We start from the raw sequence: 25,559 nt of genomic DNA, 5'->3' as shown, positions 1-25,559 counted from the left end.
CTTAAATTGTCAAGTGGTAAATAGTTAATTATTGATTTGAATAATTTTGTATTTCATAATCTATTATTTGCAATTTTAGTCTTGAATAATATGAATTCCATAGGAGTTTCATAAAAATTTATGTGAAAAAGTTTATAATTGTATATTACATATTATTTCATATTGCTTATTACAAATTTAATTTTATCATATTTCAGGAAATTTTTCATTTGTCTAGATTCAACTTCTTATTAAAGTGTATGGTAAAAGTTTGAAGAAGGGTTTTCCTTAGAATCTTAGACTAAAGAAGTTATTGTCTCTCAACCTAGAATATTCTTGGTTCCTTTGTGGAGTAAATGTTTTCTCCAGAGTTCTCAATTAAATGCTGGCTGCCTAGGGCTCAAACTCAGGCTATGTCTTCTGATTGATATTCCTTGTCCTGGCCCTTCTGACTCTCAGTATGGAGCCCAGCTGTTTCTACATGCTGTTACCACCACAGGGATGTAGAGAGATTTCTGTTTGCTCCTCTGGGGTAGCATGTTTTTTCAATTGAGCATGACTTTCAGAAAGAGATCTTTGCATAAATATTAATTAGTAAAAATAACTTTAAGATGAATAATAAAACAAAAATGCAAACATAATTAGAAACATCGTAATGTGTTAGTGGAATAGGAAATGTTCCTCACAATATTTCTATGTGCACATGGTCTGTTTTGTCTAAAAGATCCCTTATTTATATTCTTATGGTAAGCTGAAATGACTTTCCTCCAGTTTATTTAACTCAAGGTCAATGTGTGTGACTGTGTTGCAGTCTGCATATATTTTTTAAGACTCTTCTTAAAATATGCGTTTAGTACATCAAATATTATTTGAAACTATTGTTCCTTAGTAACTGCAACATGTATCATTTTTAGCATCGTAAAATCAGAGTCATTTAAATTGAAGTTTATATAGAATTGTTTTTTAATGTTCTAAAGACTAATTCTCTTCATCACATTCTCCTGACAATGAGTAATTTTACTTTTGAAAAGTTCATTATTTTAATTCCTGAGGCTGAGGCAATGACTTGTAAATAAAGAACTTACCATACAAGTGTAATTATCTGAATTCAAATTTTCCATGACTCACTCAACAAACCACAGTGTCCTGTATATACCTGTAATACTAGAGACACAGATGTAGAGTTGTAAGAATTTCTGTAGTTTGTTGTTCAGCTGAGTTATTGAGCTTTAGAGTCAAAGACAAATTCTGTTTCTAAAACTATGGTGAAATAAAGATGAACACTCACTGTAGGACTCTGGCCTCTATACCTCCTCACACGGTAGGCATACAACACAGACACACACACAAACACATACACAGTCAGTATTAATAATTTCTAAAAGTAATAATTTATAATTACCTACTATATTTATAATTGCCTACTAAACATAATGAGTTTTTTTACTTTTAGAATTTTTACTTTTAGAGTTTTTTTTTCAAGTATTTTGTAGTATAAGTAAGAATACCTTCACTGTTCTATAATGAACACATATTCTAGAGTATTAGGTATTGATAATTTTAATTATTATTTAATATTTATTTATAATTTATATACATAAAAATACTTTATACTAAAGGTGGCATGAATTAAACCATAAATAAATAATATGAAAATAATATATATTTATTTAACATCAGTTCCAATTATTTTAAATTGAATATGTTTGTCCTTTTTATCTCTTTAATTATACTACCATAATTATAAAAGAATATGTTTTAAGGTTTATTTAGAGTAGTCATTTATTTGTATTTTTATCATCAACTCAAGACATAAATTTGCAAAGCATAATTTATTAAGGTGTGTTCATAAAACACAAGTGATCAGCTTACTCTTCTGGTTTACTTAACTCGTATTTTGTTACGCCAGATCATGAAGTTCGCACAGACCACCATAAACCAGAGTCCAACCAAATGAAAGAGTCTTTATTCAAGCTTGAGCTCAGACCCTCCAACCTGTCCAACATAGTGAATGGTCTGGAAGTTCTAGAGATGGTAGAAGCCTTGAATATTTATCAGGGATGGACCTGCTACGAGCCTTTCTTATTTATAATGGTTTTTATAGCAGGGTAAAGGACTTTCTGGTTTGTCAGTTACATGATTGGTTGAAATTTGCTTGACATATATCTACTGGCTAGTACTAATTTCAGCTTCGGATCAACAATAGTTGCCAGCTTTATCAGTCTATTTTAATGCAGTAGGTGTGTTCCCTTAAGAACTGTAAGTCGTTGCTAGGGCTGGAGTGACCATTTGCTCAGGAGAATTGTAATGGTTACCAGGGTGGCATGGTTCCCAGAAGAAGTTGGGTGTTTTACAGTAGCAGAGTTCACTTATAGGGCAAGTTAATCATAAAATGGAGTCTGAAAGCAAAATGGTACATATGTTAAGCTGGGCCCTTCAATTAGTGTGACCAAATTGTATTTTGTATGGCATCCACAGAACAGTGTTAAATATTAGTGTATATTTATGAAACACAAGTTATATTAACATAATTTGATTTTAATAATTAATTAAGCTTACTAAAGAGTACATAATTGTATATTTGCAAGGAAACTACAATTTGCCTGCCTAAATTTTGGTTTAATGTTTCAATGAACTAATTTGTCATACAATGCAAATTTAACAATGTAGATTAACTCCTTTCAGACATTTGTTTGCCTTTAGTTTTATATCAATTAACCTTGACTAACATTAGGTTTCCAGGAAGTTTCATTTATGTATAATAGATCTTAGCAAGGCTAAGGATGTATTTATTACCATATTTATTAATTATTCTCATATAAATGGTTTGGGAAAAGCACACTATTAAATTTATGTTACAACCTGAAAATCAATGAACAAAGTTTATACAAAGTACAATGTACAAAGTTTGACCAGCAAATCCAATTCATATCACCAATTAAATAATACAGTTCACAGGTCTTTAATTTTTGTAATTGAAGATAGATTTTTCTCTCAAGCAATACATCCTGACCAGTTTCCTTCTACTCCTTTAAGCTCCTACAACCACTTCTAGTCTACCCCAGATCCACTCCTCCATGTCATTTCAGATTTGAGAAGTCCTTTAGAATACAACAATTGAAGGGGACAAAAAAAAAATACATTAAGTCCAGAGTCCTCACACCTAAGCTGGGTAACACAATCATATTGAAGGAAAAGAATCAGGAGATCGGGAAAAAGTGTCAGAGACACACCTGTGTGCAGTCTGATTCCTACAGTCTTTCTTCCCTCACTTTCTTTTGTTTGTTGGATTTTTATTATTTTTATTGGATATTCTCTGTAGGTACATTTCAAATGTTATCCCCTTCCTCCCTCTCCTATCCTCCCTCCCGCTCCCCTTGCTTCCATAAAGATGTTCCCACTCCTAACCACACACACACACCTCAGCGCCTTGGCATTCTCCTACACTAAGAGACTAAGCCTTTACTGGAACAAAGGACTCTTGTCCCATTAATGCCAGACAATGTGATCCTCTGTTAGATATGCAGTCGGAGCCATGGATCTCTCCATGTGTACTCACTGGTTGCTGTTTTAGTCCCTAGGAGCTCTGGCTGGTTTGGTTGGTTAATAATGCTGTTCTTCCTATGAGGTTGCAGACCCTTTCAGCTTCTTCAGTCCTTACTCTAGCTTCTCCATTGGAGTTCCCATGCTCAATCTGATGGGTAACTGCAAGCATCCTCATCTGTATCAGTATGGGTCTGCCAGAGCCTCTGAGGAGACATCCATATTAGTCTCCTCTCAGTAAGCACTTCTTGGCATCTGCCATAGTGATTGGGTTTGGTGGCTGCATATGAAATGGATCCCCAGGCAAGACAGTCCCTGATCTTTTCTTCAGACCCTGCTCCTCTATTTTTCCCTATATTTCCTCCTCTGAGTACTCTGTTCTACCTCCTAAGAAGAACTGAGGCATCTGCATTCTGGAATTCCTTTGAGGTTCATAAGGTCTGTGAATTGTTTGTTGGGTATTCTGAGATTTTGGGTTAGTATATGCTTATCAGTGAGTACACACTATATGTGTTCTTTTGTGACTGAGTTACCTCACTCAGGATAATATTTTCTACTTTTATCCATTTGCGTAAGAAGCAAATCAATTCATTCTTATCTCCTTGTATAAATCTCAAGTCCAAGTGGATCAAAGACCTTCACATAAAACCAGGTACACTGAAGCTAACAGAAGAAAAAGTGGGGAACAGCTATAGAATACATAGGCACAAGAGAAATTTTCCTGAACAGAAAACCAATGAAATACGCTCTAAGATCAAGAATCAACAAATGAGACATCATAAAATGGCAAAGCTTCTATAAAGCCAAAGGACACTATCAATAGAACAAAACAGCAACCAACAGATTGGGGAAAGATCTTTACCAATCCTATGTCCAATGGAGGACTAATATTCAATATATACAAAGAACTCAAGAAGATAAATTTCAGATAATCAGATAATATTATTTTAAGATGGGGTACAGAGATAAACAAAGAATTCTCAACTGAGGAATACTGAATGACTCAGAAGCACCTAAAGAAATATTCAATATCCTTAGTCATCAGGGATATGCAAATCAAAACAATCCTGAGATTCCACCTCACACCAGTCAGAATAGCTAAGATCAAAAACTCAGGTGACAGCAGATGCTGGCAAGAATGTGGAGAAAGAGAAACACTCCTCCATTGTTGGTGGGATTACAAGCTGGTACAACCACTCTGGAAATTTGTCTGGTGGTTCCTCAGAAAATTCGACACAATACTACCTGAGGAATTAGTTATACCAATCCTGGGCATATACCCAAATGATCCAACATATAAAAAGGACACATGCTCCACTATGTTCATAGCAGCCTTATTTATGTTAGCCAGAAACTGGAAAGAACCCAGATGTCCTTCACAGAGGAATGGATACAGAAATTGTGGTACATATACACAGTGTAGTACTACTCAGCTATTAAAAATGAGTTCATTAAATTCCTAGGCAAATGGATGGAACTTGAAGCTATCACCCTGAGTGAGGTCACCTAGTCACATAGGAACACTCATGGTATGCACTCACCTATAAGTAGATACTAACCCCCTAGAATGTGGATGCCTCAGTCCTTCTTAGAAGGGAAAACAAAACAGGGGAGAAAATACAAAGTCAAATAGAGGAGCAGGGCTTGAAGTAAGATCTACAGAGAACCACACCGTATTCAGCTACCAAGCACTATTGCTCATGCCAAGAAATGTTTACTGGCAGGAACCAGACATGGCTGTTTCCTCAGAGGCTCTCCCAGAGTCATATAGATACACATGATGTGGCAGTGAGCCAGCGGTGAGCCAGTGTGATGTTACCCCACTTCCCCCTCCCTGCCCAAGCTTGCTCCAGGAACCAGCTGGACAACAAGGAATGAGGAACCGCACTAAGACCACCTGCCACCAGAAACAGCAGTGAGCCAGCAGTGATCCAGCAGTGATCCAGGGACACAAAACTGACAACAAGATGGAAAGAAGAAAAGGAAAGAACGTACCCCAGGAAAACCAAGACAACCTGGCAACACCAGTACCCAGTTCTCTCATCACAGCAAACAGCAGATGCCAAACACACCAGAAAAAGAAGACGCAGACCTAAAATCATACCTCAAGACGATGATAGAGATCCTTAAACAAGAACAGGAGGAAAAGCATGAAAAATTAGAAGCTTTTAAAGAGGAAACAAGAAAAACACTCAAAGAACTCAAAGAACTGGAGGAAAACAAAAGCAAAGAGAGGAAGAAATGGAAGAAGGAATTTAAAATGGAAATTGACACAATAAAGAAAACACTAAAAGAGATAACCCTAGAGGTAGAAAACCTAAAAAAGAAATCAGGAGTCACAGGTGCAAGCATTTACACAGACTACAAGAGATAGAAGAGAGAATCTTGGGGGCCAAAGACAACACTGAAAACATAGACAAAACAATCAGGGAAGATGCAAAAACCAAAAAGCTCCTAACCCAAAATGTCCAGGAGATCCAGGAAACAATGAGAAGACCAAACCTAAGGATAATAAGAATAGAAGAGGGAGAAGAATATCAACTAAGAGGCACAGTAAATATCTTCAACAAAATCATAGAAGAAAACTTGTCTACCCTTAAGAATGAGATGACCATGAGCATAAAACAAGCCTACCAAACTCCAAATAGATTGGATCATAAAAGACACTCCTCCCGACACATGATAGTCAAAACGCCAAGTGCCCAAAGTAAGGAAAAAATATTAAAAGCAGTAAGGGAAAAAGGCCACGTAACATATAAAGGCAGACCAATCAGAATCACACCTGATTTCTCAACAGAGACTATGAAAGCTAGAAGAGCCTGAACAGACATCATGCAGACCCTAAGAGAGCACAAGTACCAGCCAAAGCTGCTATACTCAGCAAAACTCTCAATCATCATAGATGGAGAGACGAAGATATTTCAAGACAAATCAAAATTCACACAATATCTGACCACAAACCCAGCACTACAACGAATTATAGGTGGAAAACCCAATACAATGAGGGAAAATACAGCCTAGTAAGAACAAGAAAACTCTTAAACAAGAAAACTAAAAAAAGAAAAAGACACAGAAACAATAATGGCAGGAAACAGAGACAACTATTCCTTGATATCTATTAACATAAATGGACTCAACTCCCCAATAAAGAAACATAGCAAACAGCTCCAAGAAGCAAGCTGGAGTGGCTATTCTAATATCAAATAAACTAAATTTCCAACCAAAAGTTATCAAAAAAGATAAGGAAGAACACTTTTTACTCATTACAGAGGAAATTTGTCAGGATAAACTCTCAATCCTTAACATGTATGCTCCAAATACAAAAACAGGCATATTCATAAAAGAAACCCTACTAAAGCTCAAAAAATACATTTCACCCCACACAATAATAGTGGGAGACCTCAATACCCCACTCTCACCAAAGGAGAAATCAGAGAAACAAAAACTAAACAAGGATACTATAAAACTAGCAGAGGTTATAAACCAACTGGAATTAATAGATATCTACAGAACATATGATCCTAAAAAAAAGAATACACCTTCTTCTCAGCACCTCATGGCACCTTCTCAAAAATTGACCACATAGTTGGTCACAAAACAAGCCTCAATAAATATAAGAAGATTGAAATACTCCCATGCATCCTCTCAGATAACCAGGGTCTAAGGCTGGGCTTAAAACAACAACAAAGACAACAAAAAGCCCACATACACATGGAAACAAAACAACGCTCTGTTAAAGGATAGCAGGGTCAAAGAAGAAATAAAGAAAGAAATCAAGCATTTTCTAGAATTCAATGAAAACGAAAACACAACATACCCAAACCAAAGGGATGCAATGGAAGCAGTACTGAGAAGGAAACTCATGGATCTGAGTGCTTCCAAAAGGAAACTGGAGAGAGCTTACATCAGCAACCTGACAGCACAGCTAAAAGCCCTGGAACAAAAGGAAGCAGATATACCCAAGAAGATTAGACAGCAAGAAATAATCAAAATTAGGGCAGAAATAGACTGAATAGAAACAAAAAGAACCATTGAAAGAATCAACAAAACCAAGAGCTGGTTCTTTGAAAAATCAACAAGATTGATAAATCCCGAGCCAGACTAACTAGAGGGAAAGGAGAGAGTATACAAATTAACAAAATCAGAAAGGAAAGTGGAGACATAACAACTGAAACTGAGGAAATTCAAGGAATCATCAGATGCTACTACAAAAGTCTATACTCAACAAAGCTGGAAAATCTGGAGGAAATGGCTGAATTCCTAGACAGATACCAGATACTAAAATTAAATCAGGACTAGGTAAACCATCTAAATAATCCCATAACACCTAAAGAAATAGAGGCAGTCATCAAAAGCCTCCCAACCATAAAAAGCCCAGGTCCAGATGGGTTTAGTGCAGAATTTTATCAGACATTTATTGATGACATAATACCAATATTCTCCAAACTATTCCACAAAATAGAATCAGATGGAAAACTACCTAACTCATTTTTTGAGGCTACAATAACCCTCTTTCCTAAACCACACAGAGATCCTACGAGGAAAGAGAACGTCAGACCAATCTCACTTATGAACATTGATGCAAAAATACTCAACAAAATCTTTGCAAACCGAATCCAAGAACACATCAAAACCATCATTCACCATGATCAAGTAGGCTACATCCCTGTCATGCAGGGATGGTTTAACATATGGAAATCCATCAATCTACTCCACCATATAAACAAATTCAAAGAAAAAAACCACATGGTCATCTCACTAGATGCTGAGAAACCATTAGACAAAATTCAACACCCCTTCATGTTAAAAGTCTTGGAAAGAACAGGAATCCAAGGCCCATACCTAAACATAAGAAAAACAATATACAGCAAACCAACAGCCAACATCAAACTTAACAGTGGGAAACTGGAAGCAATCCCACCTAAATCAGGGACTCGACAAGGCTGCCCACTCTCAACATAGTATTAGAAGTCCTGGCCAGAGCAATTAGACAGCAAAATAATAATAATAATAATAATAATAATAATAATAATAATAATAATAATAATAATAATAAATCAGAGGGATACAAATTGGAAAGGAAGAAGTAAAAATATCACTATTTACAGATGACATAATAGTGTACTTAAGCGACCCCACAAAATCCACCAGAGAACTCCTATAGCTGAAAAACAAATTCAGTAAAGCGGCCGGATATAAAATTAACTCAAACAAATCAGTAGCCTTCCTATATTCAAAGACCAAACATGTGGAGAAAGAAATTAGGGAAAAGGTACCCTTCACAATCGTCACAAAAACTATGAAATACCTTGGTGTGACTCTAACTAAGCAAGTGAAGGACCTGTATGACAAGAACTTCAAACCTCTAAAAAAGGAAATCGAGGAAGATCTCAGAAAATGGAAAGATCTACCATGCTCATGGATTGGAAGGATCAACATTTTAAAAATGGCCATCTTAACAAAAGCAATCTACAGATTCAATGCAATCCCCATCAAATTTCCAACCCAGTTCTTCATTGAGTTAGAAAGAGCACTCTGCAATTTAATTTGGAATAAAAAAAGACCTAGAATAGCGAAATCCATCCTCACCAACAAGAAAACATCTGCGGGAATCACTATCCCTGACCTCAAGCTATATTACAAGGCAATTGTGCTACAACCTGCATGGTACTGTTACAGAAATAGGCATGTTGATCAATGGAATAGAATAGAAGACCCAGAAATGTGCCCTCACATATATGGACATCTGATTTTTTACAAAGGAGTTGTAAACATTCAATGGAAAAAGGACAGCCTATTCAACAAATGGTGCTGGTCCAACTGGCACTCAGCATGCAGAAGAATGAAAATAGACCCTTTCTTATCTCCTTGTACAAAGCTCAAGTGCAAGTGGATCAAAGATCTCCACATTAAACCAGGTTCACTGAAACTATTAGATGAGAAAGTAGGGAAAACCTTAGAACTCAGGCACAGGAGAAAATTTCCTAAACAGAACACCAATAGCTTGAGCTCTAAGGACAAAGATTTGGCAAATGGGACTTAATGAGATTGCAAAGTTTCTGTAAGGCTAAAGACACTATCATGAAAACAAAACAGCAGCCAACAGAGTGGGAAAAAATATTTACCAACCCCACATCAGATAGAGGTCTAATATCCAAGGTATACAAAGAACTCAGAAAGCGAGATACCAGAGAATTAAACAATCCTATTAAAAATGGGGTACAGACTTAAATAATAATTTCTCAATTGAGGAATATGGAATGGCTGAGAAACATCTAAGGAAGTGCTCAATATCCTTAGCCATCAGGGAAATGTAAATAAAAACAACCCTGAGATTCCACTTCACACCAGTCAGATTGGCCAAGATCCAAAACTCAGATGACAATAGATGCTGGTGAGGATGTGAAGAAAGAGGAACAATTCTCCACTGTTGGTGGGGTTGTAAACTGTTACAACCACTCTGGAAATCAGTCTGGCGGTTTCTCAGAAAAATGGACATAGTACTACCTGAAGACCCAGTTATTCAACTTCTGGGCATTTACCCCAGAGATGCTCCAACATACAACAAAGATACATGCACCACAATGTTTATTGCAGCTCTATTTATAATAGCCAGAAGCTGGAAAGAACTCAGATGTCCTTCAGTAGATGATTGGATACAAAAATTGTGATACATTTACACAATAAAATAATACTCAGCTATCTGAAAAAAAAAAAATGGCCTAACGAAATTCTCAAGAAAATGGATGCATCTAGAGAATATCATCCTTTGTGAGATAACCCAGTCACAAAAGAACAGACATAATGTGCAGTCACTGATAATGAGATACTAACCCAAGAAAGCTCTGAACACCCCAGAAACAACCCACAAACTGTGTGAAGATCAAGAAAAAAAGAAAAAATATATATTTTAATTAAAATAGAACTGTATCACATCCCCCTTTCCTTCCTACAGCCCCTCCCAGTTTCTCTCCTATCTCCTCAAATTAATAGCCTCTTTCCTATATTATTGTTACATATATACATATGTGTATGTATATGTACCCACAAATTCTTAATTACAACCTTATAAAAATGTATTTGTATACTTTTATGCAAAAATGCTTAAAAATCTGTACATTTATCTTTGTTTTTTAAAATAAAGTTAAAAAAAAAGATACAGATGATGCTTGCAACTAACCATCAGACTGAACAGGGGATCCCCATGAAAGTGCTAGAGAAAGGACTGAAAGAGCTGAAAGTTTTGCACCCTCATAAGAAGAACAACATCATCAACAACCAAGGCACTGAGGTGGAGAGGGTGATTGGGAGAGGGAGCACCTTCACGAAAGCAAGTTGAGGGGGAAGATAGAGGAGTATGGTGGGAGGAGGGTATAACATTTGAAATGTAAATACAGACAATATCCAATAAAAAAATTTTAAAGCAATTTAAAGGAAAATGCTGTCTTTTTTCCTTAAGATTGTTTTAGATCCTTTATCAAAGATCAGGTGCCCCTAGCTGTGTGAATTTTTTTTCTGGGTCTTCTATTTTATTCCATTGACCTACTTGCCTGTCTCTATACCAGTACCATGCAGTGGTTTTTTTTTTTTTTTTTTTTGGTTTTTTTGTTGTTGTTGTTGTTGTTTTTTATCATGATTGCTCTGTAATAAAGCTTGTGATTAGGAATGGTGACTCCCCTAGAAGTTCTTTTATTGAGTTTACTATTTCTGAAATCTACTCCTCTGGGTTGTATTTCCTTCTTTTTGCTCAAGAGCTCTTAGGTGTTGTGCTAACATGCTACTTGGTATATACCCTTTGCACTTTTTTTTTTTTTTTTTTTTTTTTTTTTTTTTTTGGAACTCAAAACTATAAGTTTTCTTCTTAGTATGGCTTTCAATGTGTCCCATAAGTTGGAATATTTTGTGCCTTCATTTTCATTAAATTCTAAATTGTCTTTAATTTCTTTCTTTATTTCTTCCTTGACCCATTATCATTGATTAGAGCACTGTTCAAAACTTCCTTATGTGTGTGGGTTTTCAGTTGTTTTGGATGTTACTGAGGATCAGCCTTCTTAGTCTCATAGGATGCAAGGGATTATTTCATACTTCTTGAATCTGTTGAAGCCTGTTTTGTGACTGATTATAAAGTCAATTTTGGAGAAAATACCATAAAATACAGAGAAGAAGCTATATTCTTTTGTTTTATCATGAAATGTTCTGTAGATATCTATTAAATCTATTTGATTCATAACATCTGTTAGTTTCCCTGTGTCTCTGTTTTGTTTCTGTTTCTATGATTTGCCCAATGATGAAAATGGGGTGTTGAAGTCTTTCACTATTATTGTGTGAGGTGCAATGTGTGGTTAGAATTTTAGTAAAGTTTATTTTAAGAATGTGGGTTCCCTTTCATTTGAAGCATAGATTTTCAGAATTGAAAGTTTATCTTGGTAGATTTCTTTTCTTCAATGTATATGAACTGTTCTTCCTTATCTTTTTTTGATAACTTTTTGTTGAACGTCTATTTTATTTGATATTAGAATGGCTACTCCAGCTTGTTTCTTGGGACTATTTGCTTGTAAAAAAAAAAATTGCAGGTTTTACTTGGAGGTAGCATCTGGTTTTGTAACTGAGGTGTATTTCCTGTGTGCAGCATAATACTGGGTCCTGTTTATGTAACCAGTCAGTTAGTTTATGCATTCTTATTGGAGAACTGAGTCCACTGGTGTTTAAAGTTATTTTTAAGTGATTATTGCTTCCTGTTATCTTTGTTGGTAGAGATAAATTTGTGTTTGTATGGCTATCTTCTTTTGGTTTTGTTAAAATAAAATTATTTATTTGCTTTTTCTAGGGTGTAGTTTCCCTCCTTGTGTTGGACTTTTTCATCTATAACACATTGTAGTGCTGAATTTCTGGAAAGATACTGTGCAAAAGCTGGGAGACCAGCTCTCTCCTGGTGGTAATTGGGTGCAGAAAGCTGAGATCTTAGGATCTTCAACACTCCTGCAAGACCAGTTCGCTCTGGGTGGGATTTGGCTAAGGAGGGCTGTAAAACAGCCATTGCTCCAGAGCAGAGATGGAAACTGAGTGCCTCCAAAAAGAAACTGGGGAGAGCATACACTAACAGCTTGACAGCATAATTGAAATATCTAAAACAAAGAAAAGCAAATACTCCAAGGAGGAGTAGACAAAAGGAAATAATCAAACTCATAGCTGAAATCAACCATGTAGAAACAAAAAGAACTATACAAAGAATCAACAAAAACAGGAGCTGGTTCTTTGAGAAAATTAACAGGTTTGATAAACTTTTAGCCAGATTAACTAAAGGGCACAGAGAGACTATCCAAATTAACATCAGAAATGAAAAGGGAGAAATAACAACAAAAACAGAAAAATCAAAAAAAAAAAAAAGTCATGAGATCCTACTACAAAATCCTATACCCAACAAAAGTGAAAAGTATGGAGGAAATGGACAATTTTCTAGATAGTTAAAGGTAACAAAGTTAAATCAGAATTAGATAAACCATCTAAACAGTCTCATAACCACTAAAGATTGAAGCAGTCATGAAAAGTCTCCCAACCAAAAAAACAAAACAACAACAAAACCTTAAGACAAGATGGGTTTAGTACAGAATTCTATCAGATCTTCATAGAAGACCTAATACCAATACTCTTGAAACTATTCCACAAAATAGAAATAGTAGGTATACTACCCAATATATTCTTGAAGCCACAATTATGCTAATACCTAAACCACACAAAGACCCTACAATGAAAGAGAACTTCAGACCAATTTTCCTCATAAACATTGATGCAAATATACTCAATAAAATTTATGCAAATCGAATTTAAGAATACATCGAAATGATCATTTACCATGAACAAGGAGGCTTCTTCCCAGAGACTGAAGAATCGTTCTGCTAGATCCTCAAAGCAAGGACCTCAACACTCCATCCTAGGAAAGGCAACACCCCAAATCACTCATGAGAAATGGTCTTGATGCAAACTGCAATAGGATTTTTATTTCAAGCACCCTGGGACCCACAGTCGTACACCACGCAGGGGTAGAGGACTGTGGACTCCAAGTGCAGGATCTGCAGGATCTACAGGATCAAGACAGCTTTTATAGGATTCATACGGCCTGAAAATCCCAAACCATGGCAAAGACCACAAATCACAAACCAATCATTTTAAATTATCTATGCCCACGCTTTCTAGGCCAATCATTGTAAACCATTTAAGCTCATGCTTTGGGGACCAATCATGTTAAACTATCTAAGCCTGCACTCTGAGGACCAACCGTGTTAAACTATCTAAGCCTGCACTCTATGGACCAATCATGTTAAACTATCTAATCCCACACTCCATGGACCAATCATTTCCCTATAGTCTTGGAGGTCTGTATTTGTGTGGTTTCCTGGGTGGGGATCACAATGGCAGTCAGGAAAAGCAACTATTGGAGGGGTGGGGGGAGTTCTATGGTGCAAGCAGTTTGCAGAAGCCAGACAAGTGGTTAAGTCAGCTTATCTCCTGTTAACTTACTAGGCCCGGCTCATGTATCCAAGAACCTGTCCTATGCCCTTTCACCCAGTTTCATACAGAAAGCAGGCTCCGGAACAACAAGGAGTGTGGCCTTATATCTACTTATTGGCAGAGAGCAGGGTCTGCAATTTGAAGTATTTAGGACTACTTAGGCTTGGGGGTTAAAGCTCCTTTAGAGTGAGGAAGCTTGGGGGTCCTTGGAGGGGTTAGGCTCTATTTTTTATTCTTTCAGTTCAATATATAGAAATCAATCAACATAACCCACTATATAAACAAACTCAAAGAAAAATCCATATGATCATCTCATTAGATGCTGAGAAAGCATTTGAAAAAAATCAACACCACTTAATGTTAAAAGTCTTGGAAAGATCAGATATTAAAGGCCCATAATGTTTACTAAACATAGTAAAGGAAATATGCAGCAAACCAGTAGCCAACATCAAACTAAATGGATAGATATTTGAAACAATCCCACTAAAATCAGGGACTAGACAAGGCTGCCTACTCTCCCCCTACCTATTCAATATAGTACTGGACGTCCTAGCCAGAGCAATTAGACAGCAAAAGGAAGTCAAAGAGATACAAATTAGAAAGGAAGTGAAGTCAGATATCACTATTTGCAGATAATATGGTAGTATACTTAAGTGGCCCCAAAAATTCCACGAGAGAATTCATAAACCTGATAAACAACTTCAGCAAAGTGGCTGGATATAAATTTAACTCAAACAAATCAGTGTCCTTTGTCTATGCAAAGGATAAACAAGCTGGGTAAGAAATTAGGGAATCAACATGTTTCACAATAGCCACAAATATAAAATACCTTGGTGTGACCCTAACCAAACAGGTAAAATATCTATATGAGAAGAACATCAAGTCTCAGAAGAACAAAACTGAAAGAGATCTCAGAAGATCAACAGATTTCCCATGCTCAAGGATTGGCGGGATTAATATAGTAAATGGCCATCTTCGCAAAAGCAATTTACAGATTCAATGCAATCCACATCAAAATTCCAACTCAATTCTTTATAGAGTTAGAAAGAGCAATTTGCAAATTCATTTGGAATAAAAAAACACAGGATAGCAAAAACTATTCTCAACAATAAAAGAATTTCTGGGAGAATCACCATCTCTGACCTCAAACTGTATTATAGATCAATCATGATAAAAACCTGATATATCCAATATATCCAAAGAACTCAAGAAGTTGGACTCCACATAATCAAATAATCCTATTACAAATGGGGTACAGAGCTAAACAAAGGATCATGATGGTGATGGATTTTGATCTATGGGATTTACTGCAAAATACAGGATGAGCTCATCTGCAGATTCAGTATTCTGTGTTTTTAATCATTATATTGTTGCAATATATGTAAAATTATCCTTTTAATTTACAACCCAGTGTTTTTCTGCCTATTTTAATTTTTCTATTGCTACAAGTGCAAACATAGATGATTTAGTAAGATAGAAATTTCTGTAAGAAAACAAACACCTCTGTCTTTGCATTTTAATGAGAAATCTTTTCTGTAATATCTAGTAAGTAGAGATTTCTTTCAGAACGGTTTCTTTTCTTCTGTTTTTGAGTCAGTAGAAGAGGGAATTAATATCTGTTGAGAGATTTGCTAGCACATTCTAAATAATCGGGAAGCTTAGCAAAACTCCTAATAAATTAGTTATCATTCAGAATAACAAGGCTGAGTTGAACTTAATTTACTTTATTATTAACAAATATTAATAATTTTAAATAGATAAAATTAGCCTTAAAAGGGTGTTTTAAATGTATTCTGCTTAATCTGAATCACAAAACTATATAATGGAGAATGGGAAACCACTATGAGAAAAATATAATTTCTGCATTGCACCTGTGCTGATAATTACGAGGTGTGGTCTGTGGGCTACTCAAATAGGCTATTTTCAGTCACTGTAATTTGGATATAATTAACTATATTTTGATTATGTTATTTTAGTCTTGATTATAATTCTCTCAATTTTTAAAATATATTTTAAAATAATTTAAAATAGAGTTGATGCAACTAAAGACAAGAAAACAAGGTTTTTCTTATTGTTGGAAATTTAAATTTTAAATTACCTCTTATGTTCTTTGAAAAATTAAATGCCGTTCAGTTATACAGCATAATATCTTACCCTGTGGTATTTCCAAACAAAATTTATTTTTATTGATTCTCTTTCCTCATTTAACCCATTTTCTTGTTTTCTTCATTCTTTACTTCACGGTAATTTTCTTTGTGTTTTCATATAGAATGTCTTCTGCTGTTCATTTCATCCATAACATTTATTCCCATCTCTGCTTTCTAGTTTCATACCCTCTACCTACACATATAAGCATTATGTACATTCAAATAGAAACAGACTATTAATTTATGTTCCATTTCTCGGAAGCAGAATTGCCCCATATACATACACACATAAATAAATTTACACACACACACACACACACACACACACACATGGACACTGAAATAATAATCATCCTTGCTGATAAACCTTTCTTTCTCTCTCTTTCTATCTTTTTAAATTTCTTTCTTCCTTTATTTCTTCATTTATTAGTGGTTATTTTGTGTATTTATGTTTCAAATGTTATCCCCCTTCCCAGTTTCTCCTCTGCAAATTTTCCATTCCACATCCCCTGCTTCTATGAAGAAGCCCTCTCACCCACCTACCTACTCACATCTCACTGCCCTTGCATTTCTTTACATTGGGGCATTAAAGTCTCCACAGGACCAAGGCTCTCCCCTCCATTGATGCCAGATAAATCAATCCTCTGCTACATAAACAGCTGGAGCCATGGGTCTCCTCTTCATGTGTACTCTTTGGTTAGTGGTTTAATTCCTGGGAGCCATGGGTGGGGAACTGTTTGCTTTATACTATTGTTCTTCCCATGGGGTTGCAAACACCTTCAGCTTCTTCAGTCCTTCCCCAACTCCTTGATTGCAGTTCCCATGCACAGTCTGATGGTTGGCTGCATATGTCCACATATGTATTGGTCAGGCTATGGCAGAACCTTTCAGGGGACAGCCATACCAAGCTCCTGTCAGTAAATGCTGCTTGGCATCAGCAATTGTATCTAGGTTTAGGGTCTACAGATGGAATTGATCCTTAGGTGGGGCAGTCTCTGAATGGCCTTTTCTTAACTCTGTGTTCCAGTCTTTGTTCCTGCATTTTCTTTACTTAAGAATAATTCTGTGTTGATGTATTTGAGATGGATAGGGTCTCTACAAGTTCTTTCTCCCATTTGTTTGTCTTTTAGATAATGCCATTCCCACTGAGGCCTAGAAGCCTCTTGATGTCTTGGCATCTGGGACTTTCTAGTGGCTACCTCAAGTTTTCCATTCCCCACCGCTACATTCAATTTCCTGACCCTCTGAATTTCTACCCATCTTCTTCTACACTTGATCCTGCCAACTGTTTTTGCTCCCCATCCCTCTCCCTCCCAAGTCCCTACCTTCCCCCTACCCCCCATGATTATTCTGTTCCCCTTTCTAAGTAGGACTGAGGCATCCATACTTTGGTTGTTCTTGTGTTTCATATGGTCTGTCAGTTGTATCATGGGAATTCTGGGCTTCTTTCCTATTATCCACTTATAAGTGAGTACATACCACACACCATGCATTTTTTAGGACTGGGTTGCCTCACTCAGGGTATTTTCTAGTTCAATCCATTTACCAAGGAATTTAAAGAAGTCACTGTATTTAATAGCTGACGAGTAGCTCTTGGCCTCTTGCACTCTTGCAGCCTTGCTCTCCCCTTCCTTACCCCTCCTCTTCCCCGTTCTCTTCCCTTCCCCCCTCTCTCTTCACGTGCTCATGGTCAGCCTCTTCTCCTCTATTCACCCCCCCTCTCTCTTCCTTCCTCCCTACCTTCCACCCTCCCTCTCTTTCTCTGCCTCTACTATCCTCTTAACTCTCCCATGACTTGAATAAACTTTATTCAGTACTAATTAATAAATAAATAAATAAATAAATAAATAAATAAATAAATAAAACTGACTAGTACTTTGTTGTAAATGTACCACATTGTCTGAATTCTTTCTTCTGTTGAGGTAGGTTGTTTTCAGCTTCTGGCTGAACAAAGTTGACCATGTGTCCTTGTTATATGTTAAAGCATCTTTTAGTTACATGCCCAGCAGTGGAATAGCAGAGTCCTCATGTAGTAATATGCACAATTTTCTGAAAAAAAGTCACCAGACTGAAATTCAGAGTATTTATACCAGCTTGCAATCACACCAGCAATGAAAAACTGTTCCTCTTTCTCCACATCCTCGAAAGAATCTGCTGTCACTTTATATGTTTTTTTATATTAGTTGTCCTGACTGGTATGAGGTAGAATCTCAGTGTAGTTTTGATTTTCATTTCCCTGAGAACTAAGGAATTTGAACATTTCTTTAGGTACCTCTTGGCCATTTGAGATTCCCCAGTTGAGAATTCTTTGTTTACCTCTGTATCCCATTTTTAAATAAGGTTATTTGAATTTCTGGAATCTAACTTATTGAATTTTTTTATATATTAGATATTAGCCATCTATAAAATATAGGGTTGGTAAAAATCTTATACCATTCTGTAGGGTTCAGTTTTGTCCTATTGACAGGGCTCTTTGTCTTACAGAAGCTTTTCAATTCTCTGAAATCACATTTGTCTCTAGTTGATCTTAGAGATTAGGCCCATGGTGTTCCCTTCAGAAAATTTTACCCTGTGCTGATGTATTCAAGGCTCTTTCCTGCTTTTTCTTCTGTTTGTTTCCGTGTATCTGGTTTTGTGTGAAGGTCCTTGATCCATTTGAACTTGAACTTTGTACAAGGAGATAAGAATGAATGAATTTTAATTTTTCTACATGCCTACTTCTACATGAATATGCTGTCTTTTATCAACTGGATGGTTTTGGCTCCTTTGTCAAAAACCAAGTGACCAAAGATGTGTGGTTTTATTTCTAGGTTTTCAATTCTATCCCATTGATTTACATTGCCTGTCTCTGTGATTTTAATCAGTATTCCTCTGTAGTATAGGCTGAGGTCAGTGATGGTGATTCATCAAGAAGTTTTATTATTGTTAAAAATGGTTTTGGATATTTTAAGTTGGAATGATGATAAGGGTTGTATTGACTCTGTAGATTGCTTTTTGTAAGATGACCACTTTTACTGTGTTAGTTCTATTGATCCATGAGCATGGAAAACCTTTCCATATTCTGAGGTCTTCTTAAATTTCTTTCTTCAGAGATTTAAACTTCTTGTCACACAGATCTTTCACTTGCTTTGTTGGGGTCACACCAAAACATTTCATATTATTTGTGACTATTGTAAAGGGTGTCCATTCCCTAATTTATTTCTCAGCATATTTATCCTTTGAGTAGAGAAAAGCTATTGATTTCCTTGAGTTAATTTTTTATCCAGCCATTTGGCTGTAGTTGTTCTCTCATGGATTTTTTGGGTCACTTACATATACTATTATGTCATCCACAAATTGTGATATCTTGAATTTTTTCTTTCCTGTTTTGTATCACATTGGTCTCTTTCTGCTGTCTAATTGCTTTAACTATAACTTCAAGTACTACAAAGAATAGATAATACCTGTTAAGCCCATGTGGTTCATAACTTCTGTTAGTTTCACTGTGTCTCTGTTTTGTTTGTTTCCATAATCTGTCCATTAGTGAGAGTGGGGTGGGTGTTAACTTCCTACTTTTATTGTATAAGGTTTAATGTGTGCTTTGAGCTTCAGTAATATTTCTTTTATAAATGTGGGTGACCTTGCATTTTGGGCATGGATATTCAGAATTGAGAGTTCCTCTTGGTGGACTTTTCCTTTAATGTATATGTATATGTAGTGTTTTTACCCATTTTTCTTGATAACATTTGGGTGAAAGTCTATGTTATTAGATACTAGAATTACTATTCCAGTTTTCTTCTTGAAACCATTTGCCTGGAAAAATTTTTTCCAGCCCTTTTTTTTTTTTTTTTTTTTTTTTTTTTTTTTTTTGACTTAGTGTCTATCTTTGTCACTGAGATGCATTTCCTCCATGTATCAAAATGCTGGGCCCAGTTTACATATCCAGTCTGTTAGTCTATTTCTGTTTATTGGGGAATTGAGTCCGTTGATGTTGAGATATATGAAAGACCAATGATTGTTGCTTTCTGTATACTTTGTTGTTAGGGGTAGAATTATGCTTATGTGGTTCTCTTCTTTGAATTTGCTGTGAGATTAATTTCTTGCTTTTTCTTGTGTGTAGTTTTCCGCTCTGTGTTGTAGTTATCCTTTTACTATCCTCTGTAGGATTGAACTGGTGGAAAGATAGTGTTTAAATTTTCTTTTTTCATACATTATCAGACTGTGTGAAGCTCAAGAAAAAAACAAAACAAAACAAAACAAAAAAAAATGTCATGCTGAATCCTTCCACACCAAGAAAACGTTGACTAATTCCGGGTTACACCCTGTTTTACATGTACTTTTTGCTCATTGTAACTAGTAAGACCTTAATGCAGAGTATCAAACCTTAAGAAAAAAGAAAAAAAAAGCCAAGCACTGACAAAAATGTATTTGTATACATTTATGCAAAAATGTTTAAAATGTTTTTCTTTAAAAAAAAGAAAGATAAAACATGACTTATTTTAAAGTCATTAATATGGAAGGAAATGTTAGTTAAAATAACTAACAATATCATTAATACCAACTGTGAGCATAATCTCACAACTGTGCTTACTTCTAGGAAATAACATAATATAAAACCCACCATTTTTTTAACATTTTTTCTAGTCTTTGTTTTTTTTTGCTGAAAAATAGCTTACCTGACAAAACAGTCATTTATTTTATAGAGAAGGAAAAATCATATTTTTCTTTCATGCTTCCATAATACTTGCTGTTATCTTCCCTAGCTTATCCAGGTTAAGGCTCATGTGGTATTGTCTATGATTTTTTTCAGTAAATATTCAATACACACCCCTACACACAGAATAAGGTAGGAGAAGCCAAGCATAGATCCAAATAATCATCTCACTGAGTCCAGCTAATGGAAGCAATATGTTTTTTCTTAAAGATATTAAAACAATTATGGATACAGGGAGGCATGACTCAAGAATATCTATATCGATCGGCCACGCAGACCGCCAGGTCCTAAGGTTGAGAGACGGGTGAATGGGAGATCTGGGCGGCCGGGGAGCAGAGAGATCTCTGCGGAGTGAACAGGCGGGGCGCACCCTCCGACCTGCCTGATCCGGGGACCAGGAACAGAACTTTGGAACCTCTGTTCCCACCCGGCGACTCTGAGGCATAGAACAGGGCTCGACCCATCTGCCACCTGGACCAGTGGAGATCCAGGGACACAGACCAGATACAAGGGAAAGGTGAGAATATATCACTGACAACAAAATGGCAAGAGGAAAGCGAAAGAGTATATCCCAAGGAAACCAAGAGAACCTGGCAACACCAGAACCCAGCTCTCCCATAACAGCAAACATCCGAATTCCAAACACTCCAGAAAAAGAAGACACAGACCTGAAATCATACCTCAAGATGGTGATAGAGATACTTAAACAAGAACGGGAGGAAAAGCAAAAAGATTCAGAAGCTTTTAAAGAAGAAACAAGAAAAACACTCAAAGAACTCAAAGAACTAGAGGAAAACAGAACCAAAGAAATAAAGGAATGGCAGAGGGAAATTAAAACGAAAATTGACACAATAAAGAAAACACTAAAAGAGATAACCCTAGAGGCAGAACACCAAAAAAGGAAATCAGGAGTCACAGAAGCAAGCATTTCCAATAGATTACAAGAGATTGAAGAGAGAATCTCGGGGGCAGAAGACAACATTGCAAACATAGACAAAACAGCCAGAGAAGATGCAAAAAACAAAAAGCTCCTAACCCAAAATGTCCAGGAAATCAAGACACAATGAGAAGACCGAACCTAAGGATAATAGGAATAGAAGAGGGAGAAGAGTATCAACTAAGAGGCACAGTAAATATCTTCAACAAAATCATAGAAGAAAACTTCCCTACCCTCAAGAATGAGATGACCACGAGCATAAAAGAATCCTTCAGAACTCCAAATAGGTTGGACCAGAAAAGAAATACCTCCCAACACATAATAGTAAAAACAACAATGTCCAAAGCAAAGAAAGAATACTAAAAGCAGTAAAGGAAAAAGGTCAGGTAACATATAAAGGCAGGCCAATCAGAATCACACCCGATCTCTCAACAGAGACTATGAAAGCTAGAAGAGCCTGGACAGACATCATACAGACCCTTAGAGAGCACAAGTGCCAGCCCAAGCTGCTATACCCAGCAAAACTAGCAATCACCATAGATGGAGTGATGAAGAAATTTCAAGACAAATCAAAATTTACACAATATCTAACCACAAACCCAGCACTACAACGAATTATAGGTGGAAAACCCAATACACTGAGGGAAAATACAGCCTAATAAAAACAAGAAAACTCCTAAACAAGAAAAGTAAAAGAAGAAAAAGACACAGACACAACTCAAACCACAAAAGCAATAATGGCAGGAAACAGAAACAACTATTCCTTGATATCTATTAACATAAATGGACTCAACTCCCCAATAAAAGACATAGGCTATCATACTGGACACATAAACAAATAACAGTCTTTTGCTGCATACAGGAAACTCATCTCAGAGAAAAAGACAGACACTATCTCAGAGTAAAAGGGTAGGAAAAAAACTTCCAAGCAAACAGCCCCAAGAAGCAAGCTGGAATGGCTATTCTAATATCGAATAAAGTAAATTTCCAACCAAGAGATATCAAAAAAGATAAGGAAGGACACTTTTTGCTCATTGCTGGGGAAATCTGTCAGAAGGAACTCTCAATTCTTAACATATATGCTCCAAATAAAAAAGCACCCACATTCATAAAAGAAATCCTACTAAAGTTCAAAAAATACATTTCACCCCACACAATAATTGTGGGAGACTTTAATACCCCACTCTCACCAATGGACAGATCATGGAAACAGAAACTAAACAAGAACACTGCAAAGCTAGCAGAGTCTTTGAACAAACTAGAATTAATAGATATATAGAGAACATATCATCCTAAAGTAAAAGAATACACCTTCTTCTCAGCACCCCATGGCACCTTCTCGAAAATTGACCACGTAATTGACACAGAACAAGCCTCAATCGATATAAGAAGATTGAAATACTCCCATGCATCCTCTCAGATCACCATGGTCTACGGCTGGTCTTTAACAACAACAAAGACAACAAAAAGTCCACATACACATGGAAACTAAACAATGCTCTGTTAAACGATAGCAAGGTCAAAGAAGAAATAAAGAAAGAAATTAAGGATTTTCTAGAATTCAATGAAAACGAAAATACAACATACCCAAACCTATGGGATGCAATGAAAGCAGTACTGAGAGGAAAACTCATAGCCCTAAGTGCTTCCAAAAAGAAACTGGAGAGAGCTTACATTGGCAACCTGACAGCACAGCTAAAAGCCCTCGAACGAAAGGAAGCAGATATACCCAAAAAGAGTAGACGGCAAGAAATAATCAAAATTAGGGCAGAAATAGACCAAATAGAAACAAAAAGAACCATTGAAAAAATCAAGAAAACAAAGAGTTGGTTCTTTGAGAAAATCAACAAGATTGATAAACCCCTAGCCAGACTAACTAAAGGGCAAAGAGAGAGTATCCAAATTAACAAAATCAGAAATGAAAGTGGTGACATAACAACTGAAACTAAGGAAATTCAAGAAATCATCAGATCCTACTACAAAAACTTATACTCCACAAAATTGGAAAATCTGGAGGAAATGGACAAATTCCTAGACAGATACAAGATTTCAAAGTTAAACTGGGACCAAGTAAACCATCTAAATAACCCTATAACACCTAAAGAAATAGAAGTCATCAAAAGTCTCCCAACCAAACAAAGCCCAGGTCCAGACGGGTTCAGTGCAGAATTTTCTCATACATTTATTGCAGACATAACACCAATACTCTCCAAACTATTCCAAAAGATAGAATCAGATGGAATATTACCCAACTCATTTTTTGAGGCTACAATAACCCTCGTACCTAAACAACACAAAGACCCTACAAGGAAAGAGAACTTCAGACCAATCTCACTTATGAACATAGATGCAAAAATACTCAACAAGATGCTTGCAACCCGAATCCAAGAACACATCAAAACGATCATTCATCATGACCAAGTAGCCTTCATCCCTGGGATGCAGGGATGGTTTAATATAAGGAAATCCATCAAGGTAATCCACCATATAAACAAACTCAAAGAACAAAATCACATGGTCATCTCACTACATGCTGAGAAAGCATTTGACAAAATTCAACACCACTTCATGTTAAAAGTCCTGGAAAGAACAGGAATCCAGGGTCCATACTTAAACATAATAAAAGCAATATACAGCAAACCAACAGCTAACATCAAACTTAACCGTGGGAAACTTGAAGCAATCCCACTAAAATCAGGGACTCGACAAGGCTGCCCACTCTCCCCCTACCTATTCAACATAGTACTGGAAGTCCTGGCTGGAGCAATTAGACAGCAAAAGGAGATCAAGGGGATACAAATCGGAAAGGAAGACATAAAAACATCACTCTTTGCCGATGACATGATAGTGTACTTAAGTGACCCCAAAAACTCCACCAGAGAACTTTTACATCTGATGAACAAGTTCAGCAAAGTGGCTGAATACAAAATCAACTCAAACAAATCAGTAGCCTTCCTATACTCAAAGGACAAACATGTGGAGAAAGAAATTACGGAAAAGGTACCCTTCACAATTGTCACAAAACTATGAAATACCTTGGTGTGACTCTAATTAAGCAAGTGAAGGACCTGTACGACAAGAACTTCAGACCTCTAAAGAAGGAAATTGAGGAGGATTTCAGAAAATAGAAAGATCTCCCATGCTCCTGGATTGGAAAGATCAACATTTTTAAAATGGCCATCCTACCAGAAGCAATCTACAGATTCAACGCAATCCCCATCAAAATTCCAACCCAGTTCTTCATGGAATTGGAAAGATCAATGTGCAATTTCATATGGAACAACAAAAGACCTAGAATAGCAAAATCCATCCTCACCAACAAGAAAACATCTGCAGTAATCACTATCCCTGACCTCAAGCTATATTTCAAGGCAATTGTGCTGAAAACTGCATGGTACTGGTACAGAAATAGGCATGTGGATCAATGGAATAGAATAGAAGATCCAGAAATGAGCCCTCACATATATGGTCACCTGATTTTTGACAAAGGTGCTGTAAACATTCAATGGAAAAAGGACAGCCTATTCAACAAATGGTGCTGGTCCAACTGGCACTCAACATGCAAAAGAATGAAAATAGATCTTTCTTATCTCCTTGTACAAAGCTCAAGTGTAAGTGGATCAAAGATCTCCACATTAAACCAGGTTCACTGAAACTATTAGATGAGAAAGTAAGGAAAACTTTAGAACATATAGGCACAGGAGAAAATTTCCTGAACAAAACACCAATGGCTCAAGCTCTAAGGTCAAAG

This window comes from Micromys minutus, assembly GCF_963924665.1.
Source record: "Micromys minutus genome assembly, chromosome: 12".
Classification (NCBI taxonomy): Eukaryota; Metazoa; Chordata; class Mammalia; order Rodentia; family Muridae; genus Micromys; species Micromys minutus.
Note: the sequence above shows the minus strand (reverse complement) of the source record.